General features: G+C 32.7%; 1 protein-coding gene across 7 annotated transcripts in view; it reads right to left on the reverse strand.

The window, feature by feature from the left end:
- LOC116851596 overlaps positions 1–1,083 on the reverse strand; it is a 38,984-nt gene extending 37,901 nt beyond the window's left edge. For 3 of the 7 annotated variants that reach the window (XM_032831166.1, XM_032831165.1, XM_032831163.1), the window contains exon 1: positions 616–1,083. The gene's annotated coding sequence lies outside the window, so the exon portion shown is untranslated. The remainder of the gene's footprint in view (positions 1–615) is intronic. The other 4 variants (XM_032831170.1, XM_032831169.1, XM_032831168.1 and 1 more) reach the window with 4 other exon arrangements.
- Between the last annotated feature and the right edge of the window lie 5,805 nt (positions 1,084–6,888).

The raw sequence follows: 6,888 nt of genomic DNA on the forward strand, positions 1-6,888 counted from the left end.
TATAAAAAATTTTTTCAAACAAAAGTTGTTTGCTTTTTCACGTAGAATAAAATGCCGTAATAAAAAATATGTATTTCTATCTAAAAAAGCAAAGTTGACCTTGTCCTGACCTTGGCGACGTCATCTTAGGTCAAATAACTACTGTCATTAAATGCGACTTTTTAAGCCTTACAACTTTTATTCGAAACATTTTTCTCTAAAATGCTCCCCCGCCGAGTTTTCTTGCCGTTGCCGAACTTATAGGACACACTGTATATATATATATATATATATATATATATATATATATATATTCCCAGACAGCACACATGTCCAAAACTGGAACATAAGACGTCTTTAAGTTGTCTTAATGATGTCTTAAAAACATCTTATGTCCTAATTTTGGAAATTGTACTGTCTGGGTTATATATAATTATATATTATATATTATATAAGGTGTCTCAGGAGTAATAGACGTAAAAAGAACAGATAGCAGGAGTAAAAACAAAAAATAGTTATGTACCATTTTTCGAAAATCGCAATAGTCATTGAGTTACTTAATTAAAACTTGCGAGCTAATGTGCGCATCGCAGGCAGTAGACACTAAAGACGCTAGAGAAAAGTATAATGACTTACCTCTTAGATACACGTAACAATAATAAATAAGCAAATTCACTGGTAAAGAACAAAATAAAAGCAAGAATGTACGATTCCAAAATTCAACATCCCGCGAGAGCGTAACAACTTAGACAGCACAATATCTAAAAGTGGGACATAAGACGTCTTTAAGACGTCTTTAAGTTGTCTTTAAGATAAGATTATAAAGTATTGTCTTAAAGATGTCTTAAAGTTGCCTTAAAGACGTCTTATGACTCGATTTTGGACATTTGTGCCGTCTGGGAAACGATACGAAAATGACACACTTATAGTTATAAAAAAGTTATTAAATAGTTATTAAATAGTTATATTCTCAAGCGAACGAGTATAGCGAAGTAACGACTGCTTATCTTCTTATATCTTCTTATATTATAACTTCCACCTTCCACTCTCGTATATAATAATGATGCAAGCTAGAGTTCAGTACAACTTTACTTCCTGACCGTTCCATAGGATACTGCGCATTGAGTTGTTTCATTGCCACGTGCTAATTCTACAGAGCCTTTCTAATGTCAGGAGCGTGTTTTCGTGTATCATGCTATAGAAAAAAGAAGAACAGCAATAGCACTTGTGGGTATTTTTTTAAAGATACAATATATCGTATTACATTTTTATTTTATTTGTGAATATTTGTTTTCAATAATTTTCTAAGCGTTACGCATGAGATATTATTGTCGATGCGTTTTTTTTTAAGTGATATCTCTAATAGGCCTAGTCTACTGATAACTGAAAAAACTAATTAATTAGACAGAATGAATAATGTACAGACACATATTATATAATATAATATGTATAAAAAAAATAATATATATAAATAAAATTCAATCCGAATTTCGAAATTTTTTTAGAATGAAAAACATTATGTATCTGTTTATCCTTCATTCTGCTTCCATCCAATCAATTAGTCTTTTCAGTTATCAATAGATTAGGGCTGTGTTCGCTCACGCGCTGAAAGCGTCATTCTACCTTTGTTACCCATTATACGTCAAAGAAAGATAGAATAACGCTTTCAGCGCGCAAAGCGAATGCAGCCTGGGCCTACTGAGGATACCACTTAAAAAAAAAAAATGCGTCAGCAATAGTATTTCATGGAAAATTATTTAATGTGGAAAATTATTAAAAACAAATATTCACAACAATAATAAAAATTTGTTAAGATATATTGTATCTTTAAAAAAATATCCTCAAGTCATATTGTTCTCCCTTCTACGGGCTTCACAACGCGACATGACGTTCCTAACACTCGAGAAAGACTTGTTAGCTCCGCGCGAAGCAACGAAGCAAAAGGACAATGCGAAGCGAAGTCTGCCCAAAATCGGCCGTAAAGTGTCGAACTCTGAGTAACAAAACTTATTGACTTTATATAAAAAATTGGTTTATTGAAAAATATATTTCAATTAAAAAACAACACTGCTTTTCTCCTCTTTTATTCAAACAACTCTTTTGCAGTTTTGAACATGTTTTAAACAAGAACGAAAGAAAAATTTATTTAAAACAGAAACATTTAAAACATATTTAAGACACGCAAGCTTCAACATGTTATCTTATTACCTCATTACTATGAAATTACCGAAATATTACCATGAAATTACATTGACTGCAGAATATGAATTGTATTGATTTTTTAAACTTTCGCGGTGTCCATGCATATCAGATTTGGTTTTTGGATTTGAGCCACGTGAATTTATCTTTGTTTGATTCCGACGTTTCATAAACATTTCAGTCCACTTCATCAGGTCGATCCTCCCTGATGAAGCGGACTGAAATATTTATAAAATGTCGGAATCAAACAAAGATGAATCCACGCGGCTCAAACCCGGAAACCAAATCTGATATGAATTGTATTAAGTAGTATTAAGGCGATGCCGCTATGATATAGATACATGAATGTGCAAGTGTGTGTGCTACGTTATCATTTCAATTTTCTTATACATAAACAGTACATAAATATAAATACCACGCCGATATTTACATTCTCTACGAAATAGGCTTTCGCTGCTTTTCTGATGAATTCTTCAAACCGCTTGTATACTGGATGAATCAAAAATAATTTTTTAGAGAAATATGTTGTATGCATAAGTATAATTTACGAATATTGTTTTGAAAAAAATTTTATCTAATATGTGAGCTTTCTATATAATTTTCAATTGAAATTTGAGATATTATTTTCGTTACGCACTGAGCAATGTTTCACTATATTTTCACACGTAATTTTATCATATAAATTGAAGCAATAAGTGCACTGTAATTATTGCAAAAAGAAATCATTACGATGGTAATAGTTTCACATTGTTTTCATCCCTGAATAAGGAATTATGTATTTCATTTTTACGTGTACTTTCACCATAAAAAAATATTTTTAATTCAATCAAGTCAGTACAAAGTAATATTTGTAGGAAAATGACCTTGACGTGATATCGACTCCCTTTGCAAAACTTTCGTCGCTGATTGTACCAAATAAAAAATCCCTTTGTACGATGAAAATTCGTGCGAAAACAAGGCGGAGCATTCCTCAATATGAAATGAAAACAATATGGAACAGATACTGTCATGACACCGAATCCTTCTACAAAGATTACTCCTTTCTAACTGCGCCGAATTAAAAACCCTTTTACATAGTGAAAGTACGTTGGAAAATGAAGTGCAGCATTATTCAATATGTAACGAAAACAATGAGGAATCACAGCTATCACGATATCGTCTCCCATTGTAAAGATTATTTCGCTCTAAATGCGCAGACTGAAAAACTTTTTTGCATGTTGAAAGTACATGCTAAAATTAATTAGAGCATTATTCAATATATGTTACAAAAACGATAAGGAATCGCAGTCACGTTACCATCTCCCTTTGCAAAGATTACTTCTTTCTACCTACACCGAATTAGAAACCCTTTTGCACAATGAAAATACGTACAAAAATGAAGTGGAGCTTTGCTTATGATATAAAAAGGATAAGGAACTATTGCTATATATACTGAATCTATGTTGCAAAGATTACTGGCTGTGCCAAATTGATAACCCTTTCGTATAATGAAATTACGTGTAAAAAAATTTTTTTAACTCCAATAGTTAACGCAATCTGCTCAGCGGCAATGAGCGAGTGGTTTGTCCAGTTCTTCATAAGTGGGAGCTGGTAGCCTACGTTAAGATTCCAGCGTATGCAACTAACTAATGCAATTGATTAGTTCTGTTTATGGTTCAGTAACCGCATCGGCAAAGTATGCTCTGCATCAGTTTCGAGCCGGTAGGTCCAGTGGGGATGCTTTTTTAGTCATTGACATGAGCCTCCGTTTAGTAGCAGGTTTACCGCAAAGAGATTTGAGTGATTATTGAGTCGTGACAAGTATCAGTATTAGCTGCTTTAATCTTCTCTTTAATTGTTCGTATTTTAAGATCTCTGTGTATCAGTTCATTAGAGACGAACCAAGATGCGTCCAGGATTGCTCGCAGAACCTTTGATTGGAAGCATTGCAAGATCTCCAAGTCGGAGTTACTCGCTGTTCCCATACGTCCAGACGGGTTTTAATATAGTTTTGTACACTAAAAGCTTAGTATCAAGCAAGAGTGGGGATCTTCTTCCAATAAGTCAATATAGCTTAGGAAGTTTCAGCCCAAGTTGTTTCCGCTTATTAAATATATGCATTTTCCATGTTAGGTGCCTGTCTAAATGGAGCCCCAAGTATTTGGCATTTTAAGCTTGTGGTATTTGTTTCTTATTGATGCACACTGATGGACACTACTTCTGTCGCAATGTGAATGTTATCATAGTGGATTTTAATTCATTTACCCTAATTCTCCATCTATCTAGCCATAATTTGTTTAACGATTCTTGGAGAAGATGGAAGGCTCTCAGTGGGTTGTCATCTGTTGCCATCAATGCTGTGTCATCTGTAAACATAGCGGTAGTAATGCTATCGCATATCGGGATCTGCCATATAAATTTGGTACAGCACTGGTCCAAGGACATTGCCTTGAAACACCCCCGCGGCAATTAGATATAGTGCAGTCGTTTCGTCCTGGAACCTCACCTGAAAATATCTATCATTAAAATAGGACTTAAGCACTTGGTAGTAGGAGCAAGGTAAATTAATTTTGAATTTACACAGGAGACTTCTATGCCAGACACTCTCAAATACTTGAGAGATGTCTAAAAAGATTGCTGAACAATATTTTTTGGACGTGCAAAAATGAAGTAAAGCATTATACAATATGGACGAACAAAATAAGAAATCTATGTAGATCTAAATAATTCCAAATTTCTGCGCCTTATTGTGTATAACTGAATTTAATGGTTTTATATAGTATAGATATGTGTGAAGTAAAAGCAAAATGATATGTATGATTAGCTCCGACACGTAATCTTTTCAATTTCAATTATATAGTGTAATATTTATAACAACCTTTGCAAGCATCATTTATAAACAGCATTCTTCAACCCGTAAATATTTATTTATTATATGCACCTTTAACATTTAAAGAAAATGATTTTTAAAGGTTTTTATATCGTCAAAAAAACTTTATTTTTAATATTAAAATAAACGTTTTTTTTAATAAAAGAAGGAGACTTATCCCATTATTTTTAACATTTCTAAAAATGTTTTTAAAAATGTTTTCCAAATGATTTTAAAACATTTTTTTTAACATCTTTTAAATATTTTTTTCTGATTGGGTGGTTTATGTACAGAAAAGTTAAACTGGCATACACATTGTAGCACATATATTTCTATAATATCTGTATAGAAAATAGATATGCAAAAAAAGGAGGAAAGACTAGCGTGTTCGACATGTCGGCGTTTATTACGTATACCATTTTGAAGATCGCATTTACTTCACATATCTATATATAAAACCAATAATTTTAGTTATACATGATAACGCGCGAGAATATGCAAATTTATATTGCCATCTAGATTTATTCTCCTCTTTGTTTCATACTGAGCAATGCTCCAATTTATTTTCGTACGCACTTTTACTATGCAAAATGGTATTCTATTCGGTCTATCCAGTACAATTTTTGCGAAAATATTGATTTATTATAGTGCACCTTGTATACCAGCAAATTAGAAGAATCATCAAAAGCATAATTCGGAGAGAATGTGAATATTGGCAGCGTTGCATTCATATTTACGTATGTTTTATGTGTAGGAAAGTTAAACTGGCAATGCAGCACACATATTTGCATAATGTCTGTGTAGAAAGCATATATATAAAAAAAAAACAAAAAAAAGCTAGAGTGAACGTGTCGGCGGTTTAATCACACATATCATTTTATCTTTACTTCACACATATCTATATATAAAACTAATAAATTCAGTTATACACGAAACGTGCAGAAATTTCGAAATTTTTAGACCTATACAGATTTCTTATTTTATTCGTCCCATATTGTACAATGCTCCACTTCATTTTTGCATATACTTTCACTATGTAAACGAGTTTTTAATTCGGTGCAGATAGAAAGAAGTTATCTTTGCATAAGGATTCGGTGTTATATTATAGTAGCTGTTCCTTATCATTTTCGTCTCATATTGAGGAATGCTCCGCTTCATTTTTGCATGTACTTTCATCATGCAAAAGGGTTTCTAATTCGGCGTAGGTAGAAAGAAGTAATTCTTACAGAAGGATTCGTTGTCACCTGAGTAATTGTTCCTCATCGTTTTCATATCATATTGAGAAATGCTCCATTTCATTTTTTTCACGTACTTTCATTACGCAAAAGGTTTCTAATTCGGTGTAGGTAGAAAGAATAGTAAGTATAGTAGGCCGATTTTAACTTAGGTCCTCTGAGAGAGGTGAGGGGCGGGGGTACCTCGGCGGAGGTATGACGTCACCGCGGGAGGGGATATTATCAGCGGTCGGTAATTGGAGGCATACCGATATTACCAACGGTCGGTAATTTTTACCGATATTACATAACATTTAATTACATAATTTTTACCAACATATAACTACACAATACACAATACCGATAATACCGACGATCGATAATTTATTACCGACATTGTATACTAACATTTAATTACTTAATTTTTACCAACATATAACTACACAATACACAATACCGATAATACCGACGATCGATAATTTATTACCGACATTGTATACTAACATTTAATTACTTAATTTTTACCAACATATATATTTACATAATTTTTACTGGCATATTTACATAATACCGATGATCTGTAATTACCGATATTATATAATTTTTTCTATCTGCTTTCGATAGATTTTATCGATACGCGGCGGATTT

Source organism: Odontomachus brunneus, unplaced genomic scaffold (genome assembly GCF_010583005.1).
Source record: "Odontomachus brunneus isolate Ranch 3 - 2012 unplaced genomic scaffold, Obru_v1 Obru_scaffold_180, whole genome shotgun sequence".
Taxonomy (NCBI): domain Eukaryota; kingdom Metazoa; phylum Arthropoda; class Insecta; order Hymenoptera; family Formicidae; genus Odontomachus; species Odontomachus brunneus.